We start from the raw sequence: 25,038 nt of genomic DNA, 5'->3' as shown, positions 1-25,038 counted from the left end.
GGGAGTTGGGGCTCCTTTGATACCCTGTGCTCTGTAAGCTGGATTTCGTGGATCAAAGCAGACTCAGCCCTTATAAGGTAATCGTTTAATGTTCCTGCCACTCCCTGCCCAGTTAACGATTTGTGTTTGCTCATGGTTTAAGGCCCCTCTTTACAGTCCAAAATATATAACTGATGCCTTATCCCCTTGTACCTTGTTAGCGTGTTCACAAATAAATGCCCCCTTGACCATAAAGTGTCAATAGTGTGGCCCAGCCCAGCTTCCTTCGGCCTCTGACGGGCGTAGACGGGCCCGCCTTTGGCCCAGGTTTCGCCAGGGCTCGGCCCAGGCACGCCAGTGCGTCTCCCTCGTTGTTGGAGCCCTGTCATTGTAAGCGCCTCCTAGCGCTTTCCTGTGTCGTTGGCGGTGTGCACGCCGCTAGGGCTGCTGGGGCTTGTGTTTTTCTCCTGGCCTCCCTCGCAGGACCGGGAATGGCCACAAGTGGCGGCAACAGCAGAAGGACACAAAGCAGATAGAAGGAGCTCTAGCGCTGCGGGAGCCCAGTTGTCTTTTTAAGCGCCACCTAGCGCTTTCCTGTGGTGTTGGCGGCGTTCAAATGAGGCATTTAAGTACAGTAGTGGGTCTAATGAAGTAATGACTCAAGACAAATGACGACAACTGGTATAAATCAGTAAATTGATACGAGTAGTATTGCAGATATGGCTGCATATAAGAGCCATGAGTTGTTACTGAAGTAACTCCAATGCATTGATGCAAACAATCCTGACGAATTTTAAAGTTCAATATGCTTTTAATGTATTTATAATAATTATATTCTTTATTTATACCTTGTAGTAACTTCTTAATAGCCGGACTGCATTGGAAATATATATTGAGGATAAATAATATCAATGTCTTGGACCCGCATATGCTATCCAAGAAAAAAAACAGTCTTTTCTTCATGCTTGTTGTGAGTCATGTGACACTTAGAGGTGGTACAAAAGCAATCAGAGTAACGCTGTTTTTATAATGTGAGCAAGGCCGGTTTCACCGGTCAAAACGCGAAGTACAGGCGGGTTTGCGCCTTCTTCATCGCCGTTGGGAGGTTGAGGAAGGAATAAAAAATGTTTATATATATATATATATATATATATAATATTCACTAAAAAAACATAGGTTTCACATTTGTTATAGTTAGGAATTATCATTTAAAAAACCTTTGAAATTCATTTAAAAAACCATAGGTTTCACACCAGTTATAGTTAGCTGAACATTTTACTCATACAAAACCATTGAAATTCCCACGTTATAGTTAGTTGGACTCACTATAACTGGCGCGCCCGCAATCCACTGCTGATGATGTCACATATTACATCATTCATGACATGGTCAGTGACATCACTGTTGACATCACTGATGACATCTCAAATGACATCACTGATGACATCATCCAGTGTCTTTGTGTTTCTGTAAAGTTCTATACATCATTTGTGTGTTGCTGTAAAGTTTAAATATGTTTTAAATATTCAAGAATGAGTGGGTGTATAAGTGTCTGGATGAAGGATTTAGTTGGTGCGTGACTGACTGTATGAGTGAGTGATTAAATGTGTCTTACTGAATGCATGGGTTAGTGACTAAACTGTCTGTATGTGTGCATCATTATGTCTGTAGTTGTGTAAGGTGCTGCATGTGTTGATTAGTAGCTATATAAGTGGCTATATGGGTTATTGATTGGTTGCTTTAGTATTTGTATGTGAGGGTGAGTGTGTGTGGGAGTGGCTAGGAGGCGTGTGACTCTGCATAGATGTGTGAGCAGTTGATTCACTTGGTGTATGGGTTCAAGAGTGCATGTGGAAATAGCTGTATGGACGGTTGACTGTGTGCACGTATGTGTTGATGAGTGAATGGATATCTCAGTGTTACATGTCCAAGTAAGTACATATGTAAAACACAGTGCATTTGAGAGTTGACATATATCAATGACTATACATGAGAGTCTGTGATTGCGTAAGTGACTGTATGGATCAATGTGTACTTGTATCAGTGATTGTAAAAGAGAGTAAGTATGTGTTAGTATATGTTTGAATAAGTAAGGTGTTGTGTGTATAACTGTATAGAAGAGGAAATGGGATTGTGATTGATTCTTTGCATGACTAACTAAGTTTGTAAGTAAGTCCATGGTTGAGTGGTAGTGTGTCAGTGTCTGTATAGGTGTGTGAGTGCATATGATAGTTTTGTATTGATGAGTGACTGTATGTATGAGTGATTGTATGGGTGAATGAGTGGATGTGAGTGTAAACTTAGGAATCAGTGAGTGTGTATGTAGTAACTAGTATTGGTGTGTCAATGGTTTCAGGAATGGTAGTCTGTATTCAATACTGGATGTATCAAAGATTAGATTAGAGTGTGAGGAGGTGCATTATGTTATCACATAGATGATGTCATCAGTGATGTCATCAGTGATGTCATTTGAGATGTCATCAGTGATGTCACTGACCAGGTCATGAATGATGTAATATGTGACATCATCAGCAGTGGATTGCGGGCGCGCGAGTTATAGTGAGTCCAACTAACTATAACGTGGGAATTTCAATGGTTTTGTATGAGTAAAATGTTCAGCTAACTATAACTGGTGTGAAACCTATGGTTTTTTTAATGAATTTCAAAGGTTTTTTAAATGCTGATTCCTAACTACAACAAATGTGAAACCTATGTTTTTTTTAGTGAATTTCAATGTTTTTTTAAATGCTAATTCCTAACTATAACGATTGTAAAACCTCTGGTTTTTTCACTGAATTTCAAAGGTTTTTTAAAAGCTAATTCCTTTCTATATCGAGTTTGTAACCTAAGATTTTTTTTTATTTGCTATTTTGTGTAAGTATTAATTATTATGAATTTATTTTTGAAAAATATTTTTCCAATGGTTTTTTAAATAATTTTTTCCTGGGGCGCTCAGGGTGCGCGCACCGGTAAGCTCTCCGGAGAGCGCACTGAGAGCGCTATTTCTACGTTCGTTAAAAAAAATATGTATGAAAAGTAAATAATAACGCAAGACATTTAGTACCATACTTATAAAAGCAGTATTTTTGATTTACGAAATGAAAATGAATTTACATTTCCGTAAAGCTATCGAAACGTCACTCAGGCGCGCCGCGTAAGCGCCCCCAGAAGCGCCTACGTTTGCGCCGCGTAAGCGCCCCCGGAAGTGCTCCGGTGCGGGCAGCGTAAGCGTGTCAAGTCATGTGACCTTAAAATAACTCTTTTCATTGGTTGCTAACAGTTTTTTTTTTAAAAGAATGAAATCCCCAACCATTTCCTTCACTTCTTCTTTCACTTTTGTGACTGCAAGACCTGACTTTTTGCTCTTGGATCTTTGTTGGATTACCATGGCTGCCACAAAATCCAGCAGTGAAGATGAATGACACAGAGACATTTATTGATGAAGAGGTTCCTCCGCCCCGGGTAAAAGAACACTTCATATGGAAGTTTTTTCCATTCCAGATGATAAAAAAAAAGTAAATGCTCCAAAGGTGGAGTGCCGGATTTCTCATACAGTCCTCTCACGGGGTGACCCCACCAAAAAATATTCATTTGGGAACTCCACCATGATTCGCCACGTCGAGGGGAGGCACCCCCAGAACTTTGCCCGGGAGAGTGTCAGAGCTCTGGCACAAGAGGCTCCCAGGGATGGTGCCTCTACTTCAACCGGAGGACCAACTACATCGGTGAGGGGGCGACCAGAAGAGCTGATCCCTAACATTCAACCTGCATTTAATGAAGCCGTAATTAAATGCAAAAAATGTGATCAGCTACTTTGTTATGGGGAACAAAGTGTTATGCTCATGGTTCGAGCAATAGACAACCACCGCTGCCAACCCCAGTCCTAATTTTGATTATTTTTTTTTGCTCCTGTTGAGCAGTTTCCCCATTCCTTGTTTTTGTTTCTGTTGAAAAAAAAGGAAAAAAGAAGAAAAAAAAAAGTTCTTTTCAGAACTAACTAATTCTCATCAAAGAGCTGTATTCTTAAAAAAATGAAAAAGAGTAACTGAAGTGGAGTGCAGTGAGAGAAGAGAGGAAAATGAGTGAGAAAGCAAAGAAAGGGACGAGAGGGGAAGGGAAGTGAAGTAGGGGGACTGAAATAAGGTGAGTGTGGGGAACGAGAGTGAGGAGAAGGAGAGTGAACATGGGGAATGTGTTTAAGTGAAGAAAATGTAGTAAAAGAACGGTGATGTGGAAGGGTAACAAAAGAGCAATGATTGTTAGGAAAGAGTGGAGATACAGACTGGATAAAGACAATTGAGTGTGAGACAAGGTGAGTAAGGCAGTGAAGAAACAGAGAAAGTGAAAGAAAAAGTTAGAGTACAAGACTGAAGGCCACATTTATGAGGCCATGCGTCACTTTTACGCCGCCGGTGCGTCACTTTTTCTGATGCACCAGTGGTGTAAAAAATGCACCTTGTTGAGTCATATTTGCAAAGTGACCCATCTAGGTAGATGCGTCACTTTGTAAACCCCCACGCCACATTATACCTGCGCCAGGTGTAATGTATGCAAAGGGGGCGTATTGAAGCAAGAAAGGGTCGTAGAAGTGACGCAGTGAAATCCATGGGATTTCACTGCGTCACTTTTACGACACTGTTGCGTCAAAATCTTGCGCCTGCCTCACAGCAGGTGTAAGACTGACACAGGCCCTTTCACATGGGGCTGGCCCCATGTGAAAGGATGCATTGCTGGAGTTGGGTCACTTTTGTAACACACTCCAGCAATGCATCACTTTTGTGCTTACAGATACGTCAGAAATACTGACGCATCTTTAACTCCTTGCGACATAATGCGTCATACATTAAATATGACGTATGAGTAGAAGACTGAAGGCCTCATTTCTGAGACCATCCATCACTTTTACGCCACCGGTGCGTCACTTTTTGTGATGCACCAGTGGTGTAAAAAATCCACCTCGTGGAGTCATATTTACAAAGTGACGCATCTTTGTAAATGCGTCACTTTGTAAACCCCTGCGCCACATTATACCTGCGCCAGGTGTAATGTATGCAAAGAGGGCGTATTGACACAGGAAAGGGTCGTAGAAGTGATGCAGTGAAATCTATGAGATTTCACTGCGTCACTTTTAGGACACCGTTGCGTCAAAATCTTCCGCCTGCCTCACAGCAGGCGTAAGACTGATGCAAGCCCTTTCACATGGGGCTGGCCCCATGTGAAAGGATGCATTGCTGGAGTTGCGTCACTTTTGTGACACACTCCAGCAAAGCATCACTTTCCTCTAAACATTCTACTTTATTTTTTTACTCTATTTTTTTACACTGTTTTTCCCCGTGGTGCGCTCAGGGTGCGCGAACCGGAGAGCGTACCCGGGAACGCACCCAGCGCTTACCCCGTGAAAATTTCAACAACAAAAAAAAGTTTTTATTGCCCTTCAGGGTCCTTCTAGGCCCCCCTCAGAAAACCTAGGGGGTCAGGGGGTGTCTACTCTGCCCCCTTTTAATTATTTACCTCTTTCTTTTTCACTTCTTGTGTCTCGATTTTACCGAGACACAAAATGGCGGACTCTCCGGACTGTTTAGAATGTGGACAGACACCCGACAGCCAATCAGCTTTCCGCTCGCGCACTCCCGTAGCGCGCCGGGTTCGATCCCCGGTACACGCACCAGTGAGCGCTCGGAGCGCGCCTATAGATATATATGTGTTTTTGAAGTTAATTTTCAAACAAACCTCTGGAGCAATTTCAACCAAATATAGCAAAGGCACATCTGTGTACCAGTCCCTACAATTTTGCCAAGTTTGGCGTAATTCCATTCAGCGGTTCGGGCTGTAGACTTGTCAGACCGTCCTACGGAAATTAACATGGGGAAAACACGTTTTGGGACTCCTTTTTTTCTCAGCCCCCACTTCACGAATCCCCCCGAAACTTTCAGGGAAGGTGCGGAGCGGAGCTGGCCAAAATTTTGGAAAATTACACACAAATTCCTCAACCGTCGCCAGAGTTATTCCCAATAGAATGTTGCGGATTTCCTATGGTAGCCAATCCTAACTATAACTACCTACTGGCGACCGCCAGTAGGGTAGGATAGATATAGATATATATATATATTATTATTATTTTTTTTTTTATTCCAAACTCCCGTCTATGGCTACTGCTCACAGCAAAGCCAGTACTTACAGCATGCAAGGACGGACTCCCCAAACACTTCTTTCCCCCAAAAAAACCCAACTCTGAGCTTCTTTATCTTGATGTTTATTTAATTTCTCACGTGTAATCTTTGCGTTTCGTCCCCCTGGCCTTTGTCAATGACAAAGGCCAGGGAGCCAAAATGCATTTCGCATTTTTTTGGGGGTGGAGGGTGGGGAAATTATATATGCGAGAGAGTGAGAGACAAAGATAGAGAGACAGACAAAGAAAGAGAAACAAAGAGATATAGATAGGGATAGATACAGAGAGACATATAAAATAGAAATGTGTTTAGGGAGTTAGTTTTAGGGTTTATGGGTGGTAGAGGTAAAGACCTGTCAACCTTAGGGTAGTCTTACCCCCAATGTTTTACTTAACTCCCATTTTTTTGACGACCTCTTTTTTATTGGCCTTAGGACTTTTTACCAATGTTAATCAGTGTTAAAGTGCATGTGCTCTCTAATTTAAACATTGTAAAATATGCTTACACCAAATTGGCATATTTAATTTACTTGAAAGTCCCTAGTATATTGGTACTACATGAACCCAAGGCATGTAAATGATATGCTACTAGTGGACCTGCTTCACTTACTGGGCCTCCAGCCCTTATTGTGCCACCCACTTAAGTAGCCCTTTAAGCATGTCTCAGGCCTGCCATGGCAGCCTAGTTGTAAACTGCCATTTCGACCTGGCACAGTAAACTTTTGCCAAGCCTACACCTTCCTTTTTCATGTTTTTAAGTCGCAATAGCCCCAGTGAGAAAGGTGCACTGTATTTAATAAGTTTGACATGTTATTGTATCATGTACATGTCCTGGTAGTAAAAACCTCTTAAATTAGTTTCACTACTGCAAGGCCTGCAACTCAGATAGGATAACATTGGGTTAACTTATAACATTTAATAAGTGATAACTTTCAATTAGGAGCAGGAGGAATGTCGAGTGTGGTCTCTATGGAATTGTAATTTAAAACCCTCTTTAATTGGAAAGTCAGATTTTAAGTAACATTGCTCAGGTTGCCATTTTCTTGTCTTAACCATTCGGTGCCTGCCGCATGTATTATAGGTCACATGAGTAGGTGCAACTTGCAGTTGGTCTTTGTGTATTCCTCCCAGACAGTGAGACAAAGGGTGTTTGCAGGATGATCCGTCTCAGACTGGGTGAAGGGGGAGCAGCGATCATCTTCCACACTTGCACATCACTAAGGCTCTACCTGGGTACAGTCACAAAGGGTTTGACAATGGTTTTTGTGACCCCAGACAAGCTGGGACCAGGGCAGGAAGGTAGGAAATTCCAAACACCTTTGAGGGTGGACACCTCCAGAACCTGCTTTTACTTCACAGTAGACACCATGTATAACTAGTGTATCCTCAGATCAAATTCTTCAGTACACCTTTGGACCTGTGGAAGACTCGGAAGGACTGCTGTGCTGCTCAGCAATAAGGACTGCTAATCTGCTGCCTGAGTGAAAGGTCTGGACCTGCATCTTGAAACCAGGACCACCAGAGTGGCTCCAAGAGCTAGTTGGATGGCTTCCTGATCAGAGCCTCAGGGACAGAAAGGGCTCCAACCATGTTGAATCCAGTACCTGCACTTTACTTTCTGTGAGTCTTGCTTCCTACCCTCTTCCCCACAAGTGATGCCACAGCAGTCCTAGGCCCTTTAAAGTGGGCCTAAAGGTACTCTGACAGCCCAGCTGTGGTCCTATGAGCAGAACTGAGACAGCGCGATGCATCCCCTTGCAGCCACATCAGAACCGCCACTGAGCAATGCATCTTCGGCGCAAGATCTAGCAACGCTCTGCAACCAGAATTTAAGGTATTTTGTACAGCTGGCCTAACTTGGTCCCTGTATCCGGTCTGTACTTCATCATGGTCGGCTTGAACTTGTGACTTCGTTCCTGGCTGGCATAACCAGATAACCATAGTTGGCACTTTGTGCTTCTATGCACTATTTTCACTTACATGTTTAAAATTGCACATCTCTGGTTCTATTAATTGGATTTTTGTCGTTTTGGTGTCAAATCATTTCTTACATTTTACTCTACATTCTTCTAATTGGTGTAGGATTTCTTGTGTTGTGTTTTTACTTTATTACTGTTTGAAGTGCTGCATAATTACTTTACACATTACCTCCAAGTTAAGCCGGTTTGTTTTGTGCCAAGCTACTATAATGTTAAGCACAGTTAATTTATGGTTTGCTTGGGACTTCATCCTGACATTAATTGTGGCTGCTGTTTGAGTAGGGCTTCACTCTCCACAACAAGTAATCCCACTTCCAACACAGTTACATACACACACACACATACATACATACATAGGGGTTTTACATACCGTAATTATTCTTACCATGTGTAGTAAGGCATGCATGGTAAAAGCATCTGCATGATAACGGCTGCATGAACAAAACATGAGTGTCCTACATTCATACCACATTTGTACCAATTTAACAGCGGAATACAGCTGTCAGCAACTAAAAGTGACTGGTTAAACTCTTGAAAGGATATGCCACTGCTCAAATGCATGAAGGGCTTCTTTTTTTTTGATTTCAAAGTATTTTATTACTTTTTATAGACAAGACATTAGCAATTCTGTTACAAGGTTAGACAATCGTAGTTTGTACAACCGTGTTTACAGTCACTTCGAAACATATGCTTAGCTAACCCCACCTGACGAGGTTTAGTGAGAATAAGAGAAAAAGATGATAGAAAAAGCAGAAGAGAAAGGGGTGAGATAAGGACACAATAAAGGCTCTGTGATTGTGAAACGTATAAATGTCTGACCAAGCCGCCACATCACTTGCTTGCTTATGGAGAGATAGGGAGACTCCTCAGTCCAACCGATCCGTAGGGCCATAGTGATTGCGCATTGTTACATTCTTTTTACCGCACTTAGAGGGGTCAGGGGGTTGTGTCGCTGGGACAACTTGGTTCCATGGGGGTTCGTAGAAGTCTAGGTATATGTGGAGTGATTTCCACATCCCTCTGGTTGCTGCTTTCCAGGGTGAGTTCTGTAGTGCAATGTTGTCCGCACCTCTGAGGTGCATAACCCAGTTGAACCAGCCTTTGTATTAGGTCTTACTTGTGTCTTTCCAATTGGTTAGGACCATTTTCACGCGGCGGTCAGCAGCAGGTCTAGAAGGTCATCATTGTGCTGTGATCTTAGTTCTGCAGTCATAAATGCGGTGGTGAAAGAGGAAAATTAATTTGTTAGTGTGCAGCCCAGTACCCAGTTTATTAAACCAAAGATTCTCTCCCAGTAGGTGTTGAGCATTGGACATTGGTAGATAAGGTGTGCTGGGTCCCCTTTTTCCTTGCTACAGTTCCAGCATAGTGCGTTGTCCCTGAGACCTAGTGAGAATAAGCGTGCCGGGGTCCAGAAGGCCTTGTGGAGTAGCCAGGTTTTGGTTTGTGAGAGCACCGGGGAGATTTTATTGCACAAGGCAGAGGTCGATAGTGTTGCCCATTCTTGTTCATCAAGTGTGTTTTTATTTTGTTTTTCCCAGTAGTTAATTGTCTTAGTGTTCAGATTGGTGGATTTTGGGTGTAGGAGTTTGTAGAGGTGTGAGACCTGGTGTTCTAGTCTGTTGATGCTTGCCATGTATTGGGATATTGACGACTGTGCAGGCGATAGTTTGATTTTGGAGAGGGCGGTTTTGATTTTCAAAAAGTCGTAGAAATCAATGTTTAATAATGCTTGAGCTGGAATCAAAATTAACCTTTCAGATAAATATTCAAATACAATTGTTTTTCCAGTTTTCTTCCAGGGGTTGTAAGGGTTACATAAATTCAATTCCTGCCATTTTTCTTGTAGGCAACCAAGGATAAGAGATAGCCTTTGAAATGTAAATGTGAGCATCTCACCAATATGGCGGAGGAGTGTCGCCCCACTGCTTTCTCGGAACGCGAGAAGCAAAAACATAAAATGGAAATAACTTTTAGTTATTACGATTGGGTGTTTCTTTTGCGGGGCTGCTCTGCTCTGCTTACGGAGCAGGGCAGGAGGGTTTTCCCACTCCTGAGTGCGCAATGACTGTTTGGTCTGAGCGCTGTGACACGACGTTCAGCCAGGGGCTGGAGGGGTAGACCAATCACAGACCTGCATGCAGCATTGTGATTGGCTTAGGGGAAGGAGCCAGGCTGCCTACTTCCTGTTCCTGCCGGATGCAGGAGAGTAGGAGTGAGAAGATGCAGGGCCCGGCCGAAAGGTACGCTTTTTAAAAGCTTTATTATGAACCCCCTGCCACCTCCTTCCCACCCTGTGACCTCCCTCCCTGTCCGCAACCGCCTAACACCACCCCACCCGCGAGCCATGCCGGACGCAGCAGTCTGTGATGCAGAAAAAAGTCCCTGAAGCCAGCACTCATAGCTCATGCAAATAGATTAATGTTCAAAGGCAAAATAATTGGAGCAGAAAGTCTGTCTGTTGATTTTTACATTCAGTATGTTAAGCTGATGGTCCCCAATTCAATAACTATCAAAGAGGTGTTGACTAGACTCACTTTCCTGGACTTATCGTGAAAGTAATAGGTTGTTGGGCTCCCTACTTTAATCAAGGAACCTTAAGACAAAAGGTCTTATAGAACTCCATGGCTGAAAAAAGTGGATACAAAATTTCCATCTTAGGTTCTTTCCATTTGATTGGCCCCACTGATAATTAGTTTGGTCCATTTGGATCAGGCCAGATTTATTCGCAGTAGAAATACGACATTTAGCCTCAGAGATTGTTCCTAGTACTTTAAGAAGCAATAGCTCTGAAGAGCCTAGGCACATTGTTAGTTTACATACAAACAAAATATTTGACATACTAGATTGAGAATATTTGGGCATGACTGCCTACATTTATGACTGAGTCTCGGTTTCACGGAATGGTTCAAATTCTATGCTGTCCTGGCTCCACAGTTACCAACCAACAAGCTGGTTTGAGACATGATACAAATATACAGGGCCACATACTAAGTAAGTTGTCCTCTTTCCACACTAATTTCATTCTGGCATCAAAACCATTGACCTGCATAGTAAGGAACAGGCTCGCACAATGTGGCTTCAGATGACAGGGAATTATAAATTCCACATTTCAATATGTAGATTACTTATTAATGTACATTGTAGATCTTGCTTCAGCTTTCCTTATGAAGGAGCTCTGAATGGTCTCAGGAATAATGTTCAACAGGGAGAACTCAGTGCTATATGTAGTGCCTGGTTCCTCGGTAGACAGCCTTTCTGCATCTGATGTCGCTGACCATGCCATGAGTAATGTCAAATGTGAAGTCTTAAGCAGTGCATTATGGTCATCAGTTAGTTAGCTAAGGTAAATATAACTGCCAAATTTCAATGGTTTAGTACGAGTGACACCTGACCCTAACCATAATGCCCCGGTCACCTTTGTTTTTTTCAAGTGAATATTTATGTAGGTTTCACTTACCTTACATATACCTAGCATGCATTGTAAAGGCTTGTGTGGTAAAGGTATATACATGGGTTAAAGGTTTGCATGGTAAAGGCATTACAATGTAATTGATGCATGGTAAAGGCATGCATTGTAAATGCACGAGTGCTAATGTAATCCAACCCTTCCAAATCATATTACAGGATGCCCACTCTTGCAACACATGATGGGGTGACTCAAGCAACAGATTTGATCAGATTTCCATGATGTTGAATCACACTTTAGGGATTTTGAAACTGCTTTCTGTTTCAGCACGGTCAGTGAAAAATACAGAATTGTCACACGGCCCAGTAACGGTGCCACAGGGTACAGAGCAACGAGACACCGCCTAAACAATGAAAAGTAATATTTATGGAATATGGGTATATGTTTACATATACCACTTTTTGAGGTCGTAACGCGTTGGCAGTTTCTTGGGGGGAAAAAGAAGAACACTCTCTGTGGACAACTATATATTTTGGTTATGAAGCCTGAAATATTGAATCATGAAAAGGGAAGGAATGTGGATTGTTTAGGTGGAGAAGTGCTTACAAGAATGCCTTTTAAACCCCATGTGAGAATAGGGGTAATACATTGATTGTTGAGAGTATATATAACTCACTGATATCGACAAGTTCTGGATCTTCAACATTTCTTTGTATTTTTTTGTATTCCATGATGTTAATTGTGTTAATTGTTTCATGTATCTGTGTCATCTGCACCAGAAAGATAAGATTATCAAACAACTGTAAAACATAATTGAAAATAAGTTTATTAAATAAAAAAGGAGATAAATACTCACACACTAGATTAATGTGCATGTTTTGTTCTTCTGATTTATATTTATTTATGGTTCTGTATAGATTTTGTATTGTAAACTTGGGCCAGATCCAAAGGCGCAGTAACAAGGCATGCTGACTTTACTCTAAAAAGAGGTGGTGCAGAGTCAGTGTGCCCTCTGAGGGCACTCCTCAGGAGGGAGGAAAGGGGGAACCATGAATCCTCACCAGACTTCTCCCTGAGAATAGGTTCAGTCAGTCAATGCACCTGCCTGAAGGGGATTTCTCTCTCTCCCTTTGAAGTGCAGGCCGGGTGAAGCCAGAACTGTGAAAGACACTGTTGCCGCTTCAAACAGTTGTTCTACCTTTCACTAATTTGCCGCTCAGAGGGCAAGTATGAGCTTGTGGCTGCCCCGAAGTCTGAGCATTATACGTAATAGGGTGCACAGTTCTCGCTTGTGCTCGGTATACCTTGTTAACGTATTCTAGATTTTATTTAATCACTGTGTCTCCTTTTGAGACAAAGACACTGCACAGACTCCAGCTTTGTTCATACCGGGCTCAATTGCTGCCCTGGGTGTGTCGGGGACAATCTCAATTTGGTTACTACTTCTGCCCCAAGACTTCTGCTGTGAGCGGTGATTTCACAAGGATGTCTAAGATTTTGTGAACACAACCTGGGCCTTGTACCACTATGTAAATTACTTGTGGCAGCGCTTTGATAAAAACACCTTCACTGAGCAACTAATTCTTTGTAAACAATGTTTTTCCTCAGATTCAGAAACTGCATCGCTCCAATATCATGACTGTATCTCTGAAGCAGTTCATTTAACCATTCCGCAGAGAACAGGCAAAGCTAACAGGACTGCACCCACAGAACCATGGTTTTCTGAAGATCTAAGACGAGCAAGAAGACTCTGTCGTGGCCAGGAAAGGTGCTGGCGTAAATGCTATGACTCTAAGGAAAAGGAAAAATATAAGCTGAGAATAGCCCAATATAAAGAACTGATAAAAAATAATAAGATCAGATACTACTCAGAAAAAATAGAAGGGGCAGAAAATAATTCAAAAGAACTATTCTCCACAGTTCTGAAACTTAGTCAGGTACAAGAGACTAGTCAAGTCATAGCAGATCAAGCGTTCTGCGATAACCTGGCCTCTCATTTTTGTGACAAAGTCTCCAGTATCTATAATACATTCATGGCCCATTCTGGTAAAACCCCATTGAACCAGGCCTCCCCAAACGAGACGACAAAGCTTTGTCTTGACACGCTTACCGTGGCATATGGTCATACTTCGCACGGTCTCCCCAATTTTACACCAATGTCTCAGGAACTAACTGTTAAATATTTACTAGCAACCAGGTCAGGGTCCCCACTAGACCACTGCCCTCCCAACATTAGCCACAGGTTAGTTGAGACTTTAGCCCACCCTCTTATGGAAGTCTTAAACACTCATTAAAACCGCAATGTTCCCTCCCTCATGGAAAAAAACATCTATCCTACCCCTTTAAAAAAAGTCTGACCTAGACAAACTGGATGTAGGTAACTATCACCCCATCTCCCGTTTACCCCTACTGGCGAAGATCCTGGAAAAACACATGAACCAGGAATTAGGGACTTATATTGAGAACAATCAAATCCTTAATCTGACACAATATGGTTTCAGACGACAACATAGTACTGAACTTGCCTTGCTCACTGCTACAGAGCAAATCAGAAGGGCAGTTGACAAAGGCGGATAAGCAGTTTTGATACTGCTTGATCTGTCCGCTGCCTTCGATATGGTAGACCACAGCATCCTAATTAATCGACTCGGTGAGGCTGGAGTTGGTGGCAAGGCCTTCGCATTTCTGAAATCTTTCCTACAGGGCAGAGAAAAATTTGTTGAATCGGATGGCTTCAAATCTAAATCGTTTTAGACTCCCATGGGGTCCCTCAGGGCTCCTCGCTGAGCCCTACCCTTTTCAACATTTATGTTGCTCCCCTGGCTCGCCTGATAAAAAAGCACGGGTTCAAATTGGTATCATGCGCAGATGATATACAGATAATTATTACAATCTCAAGTAATAAGCAGGACACAGCATTAAAATTTAAGGGCTGCATGAAAAGTGTCAGTAAATGGATGGCCAAGAACTGCCTCAAATTGAATTCAAGTAAAACAGAGGTGTTTCCCTTTGGTAAAGACACCACTTTTTGGTCCACAGACTGGTGGCCTCCAGAACTTGGAGCGGTTCCCACGCCCGTGGTCAAAGCCAAAAATCTTGAGGTCATAATGGATTCCTCTCTCTCCTTCTCCCTGCACATAAAAAGGCTTACTTCATACATTTATTTGGTCTTGCAAATTATAAGGAAAGTGCTCCTCTTCATCCCAGGAAACCTACAAAAAACAGTGATGTCAGCGTTAGTCCTTTCAAAACTCGACTATTGTAATGGGCTTCTGCTAGGAGTAAACAAATCTGCGCTGGTTAAGCTTCAGGTTCTTCAGAACTCTGCAGCAAGACTGCTTTTTGGATTAGCCAAATTTACATCAGCAAAACAGGCTCTTAAAACATTACATTGGTTACCCATGGAAAAGTGTATAATGTTCAAGGCCATGTGTATTGCCTTGAAGTCACTGCAGGGCGCTGGACCCTGCTATGTGAGGAAGCTCTTTACATGGTACACCCCCTGTCGAACCTTGCGCTCAACCTCATTGAAGCTAGTAGAAGAACCCACGTTTCGTCTTCAAAGATGGGCTGGTAAAAGCTTTTTCAGTATTTCCACTAGATGGTGGAACAAGCTACCTTTTGATTTGAGAAACGCCCCTGATCTGTTATCCTTTAGGAGAGGCCTAAAGACTTGGCTGTCGGTCTGAGCTGATGCACAGTTACCGTTCAGCTGATGTAGTCTCCTCAAGCGCCTTGACGCCTTCGGGTATATGTTGCGATATATAAATATTTAAAATAAAAATAAATATTTAAAAAATAAATAGATACTTTCATATTTAAACATGCAGTTGCAGAGGATAGTAGATGTGCTGGAGTCAGATAGTGTGTACTTGTTTTTGTATTTTGTTTGTTAGTGTTGAGCTACAAATCACAGATATGGTTTAGGAGTTCTTGGCTTCTACAGTTCTTATTCAATGGAGTTTGCAGAAGTCAAAAAACCAATGTGCTTATCTAATTGCACACTGATTTTAAACAACCTTATTCCCAACTTCTCAAAAGGTAAACTACTTCTATGAGACATAATCTTACTTACGCCATATGATTCTCATTTACAATATTGATCCACCTCATTTATACCTTGTGCTTTTCAACACAAACAGAACCTCCCCGCTTTGTAAATTCAAGAGAGGACTTCCTGTTCCCATTGAAGCTTTCTGCAATTCAGGTTCATAGCCTCTTTGAATCTCACGTTCACGGACCATACTACTTCAATTTCAGCCCAATGAGGTACTCATCCCTTTTTATTGTTCTTGCTTTGACTACTTGTTTGTGGGCACATAGGTTTTATCAGGTGCGAACCAGTATATATTTAATCACAATGACTTCTTTTTCATCCAATACTGCATAAAGTAATGGTTCTCAAATTTTCCTTGGCACGTCAGGTTCTCTTCTATTTGTATATCTATTTGTTATGAATTCGACCTGTTCAGGCTTGGAATATACCATGTTTCGAGCGAGAAACTACAGAGGGGCTCAAATCCATCAACTATTTCAACTACAAATATGAAATTTTCATTCCTTGCGTCCTTGAAAAGCTCCAGTAGGGACAAAACATGTGAAAGCAGGTATCTTGTTAATCATTGACTATTACTGGTGGATGTATCCTCATTATCTTTGACACAACTACAACAAGAACTTACTTGCCTTAAGAGCTTACTGTACTAGAACTGCTAACATCAATCAACTGGAAAGCTCAACAAAACTTCACACACAAATAGAGTTTATCTTTTTTGAGACATTGCTGGACTACCAAGTTTCATTGAACGCGACTTGCTCGTGCAAAATATCATATATGTATTTTCATGCTTTGCATAAAAAGATGATATATAATGAATAGAAAGAGCAAAAAAGAATTCCGACATGGTGCTTTATGTTCATTTACAACTGAGTGGTGTTCTACCTTATTCTTTATGCTTAATAGAACCCACCAACCTACCAGGATAAGTACCACGAGAAACTGCTTCTTGATTTAGTTATTTTCTAAAGGAAATTTTGCGCCAGAAGCAGGCCTAAGTACTCCTTGTTTCATCACATGATCATTGTAGTGTCCACTAAAATAGGTATGCTATTTCCTCATTAATTCACTAGATAAGATGACGAGGTTGACATCGTAGTGGCACTGAATGAAGTGGGATGTCCCTGGTAAACACGCCCTTAAATAGTTAAGTGTTCCTCCCCCTCAGATTGGATGGGAGACTGTCACTGAGAAGGGGACAGTGTATGGGTGACATAGGACAAGGACTGGTTTGCTTTCTGATGGGACCTAGGATGAGTAAGGACTTGCTGCAGTATTCACTGGTTAAGCCTTCGGTTCTTCTCGGTCTTCTGCCACACTGCTACATAGGGTCTGAAGAGAGGCAGGCCTTTTTCACCCTCTAGTGGAACACCTTTTACTCTTCAATTAGAAGGCCATTAGGGGCTCTGCCTTTTCATTAAGCTTACGATTTACTGCCTATTGATCCACAAATCTGCTGATTATTCAATGGGTTTGGGGGCCCAAGGGATGAAGACTGCCAGTGAGATCAACTGCCCTTTGAAACAGATAAGGATTCTAGACTATTTATAATTTTTTCACTTGTGGTCTATCTTGCTTATGTTTTCTTTGGGGCATCAACTTGATGCCCACCAGTTTGCGGAGTTTAGAACTAGGACCACTTTTGCTTTGATTTTGACCAGGGCACTGAATAGCTTGTGGATTTCTCGCAATGACTATAGCCAAAAGTCCCCAAGTCCAGGGACTGACTCGTTATGCAAACCCAATTCCTCCGCTGGATCTGCAGAGGATTGATCAAATGTGGAGTATGATTTCTACTGCAGCACTAGACTGCTCGACTAAAACTGCAGCATAACAGCCACTGTATCTTTCCCCGAACCCTCATCTAAACCTCAGACAAGGAAAAGAGGCACAAGGCTCATTGCCCAGCACTTTTTCTGCTACTCCCAAGACTAGGCTGTCTTGGTCACGTCATTCGACAACAGAACAGTTTTATGAGACAGCCTTTGGTAGTACAGAAAATTCCATTCCTACATGACTCTACCACTTCAACAACTTCAGCATCACTGGTATTCAACAACTGATTGAGAGTGCCTTCAGAGCAACACTACCTCAGTGAACGGCAGGACTTCAACCTTTTAAGTGAAAACTGCACACCTTACAGCAACAGAATTATCAAAGGAAGGAATATACCAGATGACCAATATATCATTTTTAAAGGTATTGCTTTACGGTGGTACAAAAAAAACCATAATAACAGTGCTTTACACAGGCAAGTACTGTCAGGTAATGGATATCTGCACTACTTTGATTTGAGAGGTGAAAGTATTAGAGTTGGGCAAGACAACAAATTAACAGGGAGATCTGTGCCAGAGGTCAAATGAACCAAGCCCGGAACATGTTTGCCAGTTAAATCATACAACAATTATCACTGATAGAGTATTTCCAAAATTTACAAATGTGCATTTCTTTAAAATGTGGAAGCTTTTACATTAATAGTTTTCAAACATGAACTGAAAACCATTTCTGCCCCTATCCCGGCAACAGTGGTATTAGTGAACTAAAAGGCAGGACTGCAGTCGTGTGAACACTTTATGTGGCCCAGATAATACCCTATTAAATCAAACACTGGTATTTTAAAATCACGTATTTGAAGGTGTTTTTATGTGCGATTACGCAATTTGGTTAAGTAGGGAAGCTACAATTAATCCTGGTTGTCTTGTTTCACTTCGTACAAATCAGACATTAAATAGCTATGTATACGCCTTTCCTTTTTAGAACGAGCCTAGAACAGCACGCATGCGCTGCTTTATGGGAGGCTGCTTGTGAGCACTCCAAACTTCCCCGAAAGTTCTCCGTGTGGGTCCGGTAACTCCCACATATTCTATTGGCCTTTGCGTGTGACTTTCAATAATGAAAGCACGCAAATGGCCAAAGGTGGGTGCATGACCCACCTCTTTGTGTTAAGGTCACTCCCACAGTGTTTTGGTGTTGGGAGCGAGCAGCGGCGCGCTTTGTGGCAGCTGCATTCCTCCCTTGTTGTTGTGGATCATGTTACTAATGAAACACAGTGCGTCGCTTTCACTTTGCGGCTGCGCTTGTTAATTACAGTTGGGAAGTGACTCCTATTGGCAAACGTAAACAAGCGTTATTTATTGTGAAGAAAGAGCGTGCGCTCGCTTTGAAAAGCACGTTTGTGTAATTTGGGTGAAAGGCAGAAGCGCAATGCATTTTAAAGAAATGAGTTTTTAAGGCATAATGCCCAAGGAAAGGAGCCTATGTGAGACTGTTAAACCATCCTGGCATTTAATACAACACCCCTTTCTATTCTGAGGATTATAGTTTTATGTGGAAGTGTACCCTGGTGATAAATACAATACGTTTCACACATATATATGGAGGGCATCTCACGTGAATGAGCTGCTCTTGTCTGCTATCTATAATTGACCTCCAAACCTTTTGTTTTAAATTTGAGGTTGTTTTGACCCACCACCCCCTTCTTATTTCGTTTAAAAATAAACCTGTGCTGGACTTGAGGCCATGATGTTTGTGACTCCTTTCCCTGCATAGCAGAGGGCAGACAAAGGCCGGCCAGATTATCTGAAGATAATGCCCTCGGGTGACGTGCAGACAATAAACTAATCACAGACAAGCCACCTCCCCACCACACCCATGAATAGGCCCCCTGATCCAGCAAACCAGTGGGATGGCTGCGCCCTCCTCCCTGAGCAGCCCACTTTTCTTTGCCTTATAAAGCGACTCAAAAAAAGTGCCTACTGTCATGCAGTAGTAACCTCTGTGGATAAATGCATTCTTGGGTGAACAATTCATTGGCAAACTCCCAAAGAAATCACCATTTTTTTTAAAGCAACGTTCTCCTGAGCCCTCCGTATGCTCTGTTTGTTTATTTTCGTGATGCTGGTGCTGCAGGCGCTGCTGTTTACGATGTGTGCTTCTACTTTGTCTAATCTCACGCTGGGGGCGCTATTTATATTTGATCACAGCTTTTCCCAACACTGAGTTTAACTTCATGATGAGGGCACTACAAACACATTAGCTGACTTTTCAGCTTATTTGGCACTGCGGGCAACATTTGTTTACAACCACCTTTACCACCTACTTTCTTTAACTTTACGATGACTGTGACATTCGCCATTTTTGTTTGTCTAATCTTAAAGTGCGGCGCTACTTATAAGCAATTACGGCTTTTTTACCACGGAGTTTAAATTTTCGATGAGGGCGCCACTTGACCTTTAGTTGGCCGATATATTCCTAGTCTGATTTTTTTTATTAAGAGGCTAGGCTATCCTGTGATACAATGTTACATTGATCTAATGGTAATGGAGCAGCCCTCGACCTTTTCCAAGGTCTAGCATGCCACTCCCTCGCTGCAGCTCCTCAAACCACAGTGGCACCACCACAGCCCTGAGCTCGCCTCGAACAGCTTTTTGGTCCCAGATCTCCCCTGTACTTTTTGTCTGCCATTACGGTTCCCGCATTTGCAAGTTTTGTTTTCCCCATTTTAATACTGTATTCCAGTCACAGGTCTCCCCTGTTATTGTTGTCTGCTATTACTGTGCTTGCATTTAGACGCATTGTTTCTACAGTTTTTACCACTGTATTCAGCACCACTTTGCAATTCTGTTGTGATTCTACTTTGTTTTTATCACGGTTTTTCCCGTACCATTTCCCGCCCTCTGCCCTCCCGCCCAGCCCCTCCAACCTCCCAAGGCTACTTATGGAGGCCGCTCCAGTGAGTAGCCCTCAACCTTTTCCAAGGTTTAGCACGTCGCTCCCCCGCTGCTGCTCCACATAGCACAGAGCGGTACAAAAGGGGGTGGTGATGGACGGAGCATCTGAACCAATCAAACACTCACACCCAGGCAACAGATCTGGGTTTAATCCATCACCGTTCTTTAGCCCACTCTGCCACCCCAGTTCAGACATGGCCATATGCCAATCAGTCTGACCCTGTGCCTCAGGGGAACAGTCCAGCCTGAACTGCCAAGCCATGCCTTCCTTGGGCCGGAAACAAGCTTCCTAGGACCGGTTTCTGCCATTACAGCCGTCTTCAGCCCGGCTTGCTTGAATTCAGTGGCAAAGTGAGCAAGGGACTCGCGTCTGAGCATACCCTGCCAACTTATGGCGAACAAAGCGGTACAAAAGGGGGTGGTGATGGACGGAGCATCTGAACCAATCAAACACTCACACCCAGTCAACAGATTTGGGTTTAATCCATCACCGTTCTATAGCCCACTCCGCCACCCCAGTTCAGACATGGCCAAATGCAAATCAGTCTGACCCTGTGCCTCATGGGAACAGTCCAGCCCGAACTGCCAAGCCAGATAGCCAAATAGCACAGAGGCACAGCCACATCCTTAAGCTCACCTCGAACATCTGTTCGATTCCAGGTCTCCTCTGTAACTGTTGTTTGCCATTACTGTATTTGTAAGCAGACAGGTGTCATGTGCATTCATTTCTGTGAACGGCATTGAGAATAAGCTCTTCAATCCCTGATGGCACAGCACCCAGGATAATGTGCTGCATGGCTAAACACTTATAAAGTCCCAAAGGCGAGACCTATTGGCTGTGCCAATGATTGTTATGTTTTGCTTGCAAAATCTATTTTATTTAATATATCTTAAACAGGGGCTCTTTTCCGTTCCCATTCGCTGAATAACTGTGTTCATTCGCTTTTGAATTAACTTCCCCTGGTTTCATACATTTAGGATACTTCTACTAAAGCTGTCCACACTGTTGAAGCCACATTCACTTTCAAGATAAGATCTATTCCCATGGAAAAGCCAGAAAGAATCTAACAGTATCCTGAAATGCTTGCATTTTATTACTTGTTTGTGTAAAGCAGATGCTTTAGCCTTAGACGTTTGTCGCATTTCCTATTCATGCCTCAGTACCTTTCTTTGCTCTTTGTAGGCATTATCAGTTTGTTTTTTTCAACGTAATCTATTTGGCCATTATGAACCAATTCTAAATATTCTAATAAACATTGCACGTTAAAAATAAAGTTCTTATATAAGACCTATGATATATTTAACTGTTAAACAGGCAGTTACCTTGCAGACAAGATGGTCATGATTTGAATGGTGCAGCAGGTGCAGTGGCACCGGGGCCAAAAGCTCCAGGGTCCTCACTAGACCCAGATCATTGCTAAAATGTAAAACTAAACAGGTAGTCACAAGTGCAGTTAGCTTACAGACAACAAGGTCATGATTTTGATGGTAAAGCAGGTGCTGTGATACCAGGACCAAAAGCTCTAGGCACCCACTTAACACCTAAAATTGCCATATTTTCAATTAAACAGGCAACCACAAGAGCAGTTACCTTGTAAACAACAGGGTCATGATTTGAATGGTGCAGCAGGTGCAGTAGCCTGGGCCCTAACGATGTCAGAACTCTAAACACATAATATTGCTATATTTGACTACTAAGCAGGCAGTCACAATTGCAGTTACCTTGCAGTTAAAAGGGGCTTGATTTGAATGATGCAGTGAGTGCAGTAGCACTGGGTCCAAAAGCACTAGGGCCCACTAAACCTAGATTATTACTAAATTTTACTACTAGACAAGACAGTCACAAGCGCATTTTATCTTGCAGGCAATAGGGTCGTGATTTGAATGGTGTAGCAAATGCAGTGACACAAAGGCCCAAAGCTCTAAGAGCCCATCTAAACACCAAATATAGCTACATTTTACTACTAAACAGGCAGTCACAGATGCAGTTACCTTACAGGCACTAAGACCATGATTTGTATGGTGCAACAGGCGACGTTGTCAGAACTCCTCTAAACACATAATATTGCTATTACATCAACAAATTCAATTAGTTCCCTCTATAATTTCGCTTTTCACAATGTTGCGATCACTTACCTGCACTATACCACTAGTAACAGCACAATATATTGCCTTTATGTACATAAACAAGTTAGAACACTTAAACATACTTTCTGTAACATACTTTACAACTACTTAGCAAGCTACAACCAGAGTAAGAGTCGGGGGTACACGCGGGTGGACAGCATCCCCCTACTATTTTTACAGGGTGGACGCCGTCCACTCTGCTAATCAAAACGCAGTCCATTCATCAAAATCGTGATAAGAGTGCACCAAACACGCATTTCCAGGTGATTCCGGCTGAATATGGAAATTTCTCGGACTTCCGGTCACTGTCCATCTCCACTCCTGTCTTGATGTCTCTTCATATCCCTGCTTTTCAATCATCAGCCCCACCTACGCCTCTCTCGAGTCCCTCCTCAACTCCCTCTCCCCACTGTACTTCCGCTCTCCCAATGCGCCTCAGGACATGTTTTGGGCCGATTGTTAGTGAGTGGAAAGATGAGGATGGAGGAAAGGGGGAGGGGGATGTGTACAGTGACTAAGAGAAAGCAGCAGTAGTAGAGGGGGTAAGTGACTCGAAGCAGAAAATATTATGTAAATTGGAGAGTAAGGGAGGGACTGAGTAACCATGTGAACAAAAAGGTGATGGAGTTCCAGTGTGTCTGACAGAGGGTATCACCGAGCTGGACCAAGCAAGAGATTTAGTTGGTGGGAGAACCAGTCACTCAAAGGGTGTTTTGCAGGCGCTCTGCCCCTGCAATTATTGGCCTCTCCACTGAGACTGCAGACCTGTGATGTCACTTCTTGTGATGTGATGTTGCGCACCGTGATTTCACGTGCCATGATGTCACTTCCTGTGATACTACCCAACTTGGATAGTCTACCTAACTCGGAGAGTCCCCCCCACTTCTTTTCTTTAGAACTTGTGCCCTGGCTACAACTTACAACAAAAACTGCTTAAGACGAACCTAATGCAATTACCAATGCTTGCTACTTCAAATGTTTTGTGGACGAGGGTAGACCGAGAGAGCAAGCAGAAGCCACATGAAAGCTTGAATCATTATAGGCTCGAGGTTGCAATAGACCTCGAGCTTGAGCTTTTAGTGGTACATCCACCTATAGAAAGTAGCAGCCCTTCTTAGCAGAAGCTCACTTCTTTCAATGGTAGAGTGCCAGCATCTCACACTTGGAAAGTGCTAATCCGAGGAAGCAGATCAATGAAAGAAACGGCTCTCTGTAACCCTGCTTCATCTGGTACTTGATAAAGTATGCACTCAAACTTTCATAGCTACTATCACATTGCACTGTAGAAGTCAAAACACTTTTTAGATCCTCTTCCATGCCAACTAAATTTGATTAGAAAACGTCCTGGTGCCCCTAAACCCTTCTTAGACCCCTGCTTCATTAGATCGGTTCAGTGCAGTTAGTGGAGCTAGCCAGCCCGCGTTGAGTTTTCTCGAAATGCCCATGGATATAACACCGACTTGCCGCCTTTTTTATTTAGAATAAGATACAGGTCAGTTGTTAATGTTTTAACCTTCCACAAAGGCCCGTACATAATGCTTAATTAGAACTTCACGTAAAGTCGCCTGTATTCATTTTTAACATGCCATTTCTTTCTTTGTTTAATTATCATTCATGTGTCATTAGGGCTGCTGAAGTACAACACATTTTAAAGTGTTTTATATTCACAATTAATTTACGGTACTTATAAGGGGAAAATGTACCGGCTTTAGGTGATATTTCTTTTATTATGCCGGCCGGGACATAAAAACACCGGTCATACCGATATAAAACTGTCCAGGTGGCAACCCCAGCTGGCAGTCAGTGCCCGCCCTAAACGCTGCACGTTCCCTACCTGCACCAGAGTGTCGGGCAGCTGAAGGCTCGTCGGGCGCCGGTACAGCGTAGTGCCTCTCTGATGCGTTTTTTTTTCCGGCACAACCAGCCCTGCTGTCAGACTCCACGCGTCTGCCCTCAGGTGTGCTGCGCCCAAGTGATGCTAAGGAGGTGGGTTCGCACTAAGGCTGGGCGGGACTTGCAGGCTTGTTTGTGGGCAAAGACTTCTCCCACTTCCGCCTATGTGAAGCAGCCAGGTGAGCCAGTACGATTCCGCTCTGCGCATGTACGTCACGCGCCATTACCTGACCACCACCCTAGGTGAGACCTAATTTGAGCGCGGAGAGGAGGCCTCTTGTGCGCATGCCCGGTGACAGTTGTTACCGTGTTCGTGTCCAGGTGAGCCGAAAGTGCTCCTTCTGGTTCGCGCGTTCAGCGTGGGAGCAACATGGGAGACGTCTTCTAGATTACAGCACACACCCGATCTGTAAATCTAGAGGCGGGCCTTCTGGCCCCAGGCTGCTACACTCTCATACCTCCAACATTTCAGAAGCGGAAAGTGGGAGATTAAAACAAAATATATATTCGGGAGAATGTATTTCTCCCATTGACTTCTACTGAAGCAGAGGTATTTTTAGGCGGGAGGCAGCCAAAATAAAGTTAGTTTTACTTTAAAAAATGAATTTTCCCGCCCAGTGAGGTCTATTGACATTCTCCAAAGCTCTATGAATGTACGGTGCCTGCCAGACGCAATGTTGCATTCGGATGTTACA

General features: G+C 42.9%; 1 protein-coding gene across 1 annotated transcript in view; it reads right to left on the bottom strand.

Annotated features, from left to right (window-relative positions):
* Positions 1–24,466, bottom strand: part of GALNT3 (polypeptide N-acetylgalactosaminyltransferase 3) — a 465,357-nt gene extending 440,891 nt beyond the window's left edge. The window contains exon 1 of the mRNA XM_086956590.1: positions 24,285–24,466. The gene's annotated coding sequence lies outside the window, so the exon portion shown is untranslated. The remainder of the gene's footprint in view (positions 1–24,284) is intronic.
* Positions 24,467–25,038: the final 572 nt, after the last annotated feature.

Source organism: Lissotriton vulgaris, chromosome 2_1 (assembly GCF_964263255.1).
Source record: "Lissotriton vulgaris chromosome 2_1, aLisVul1.2, whole genome shotgun sequence".
Classification (NCBI taxonomy): domain Eukaryota; kingdom Metazoa; phylum Chordata; class Amphibia; order Caudata; family Salamandridae; genus Lissotriton; species Lissotriton vulgaris.
This window is presented reverse-complemented; position numbering and strand designations above follow the sequence as displayed.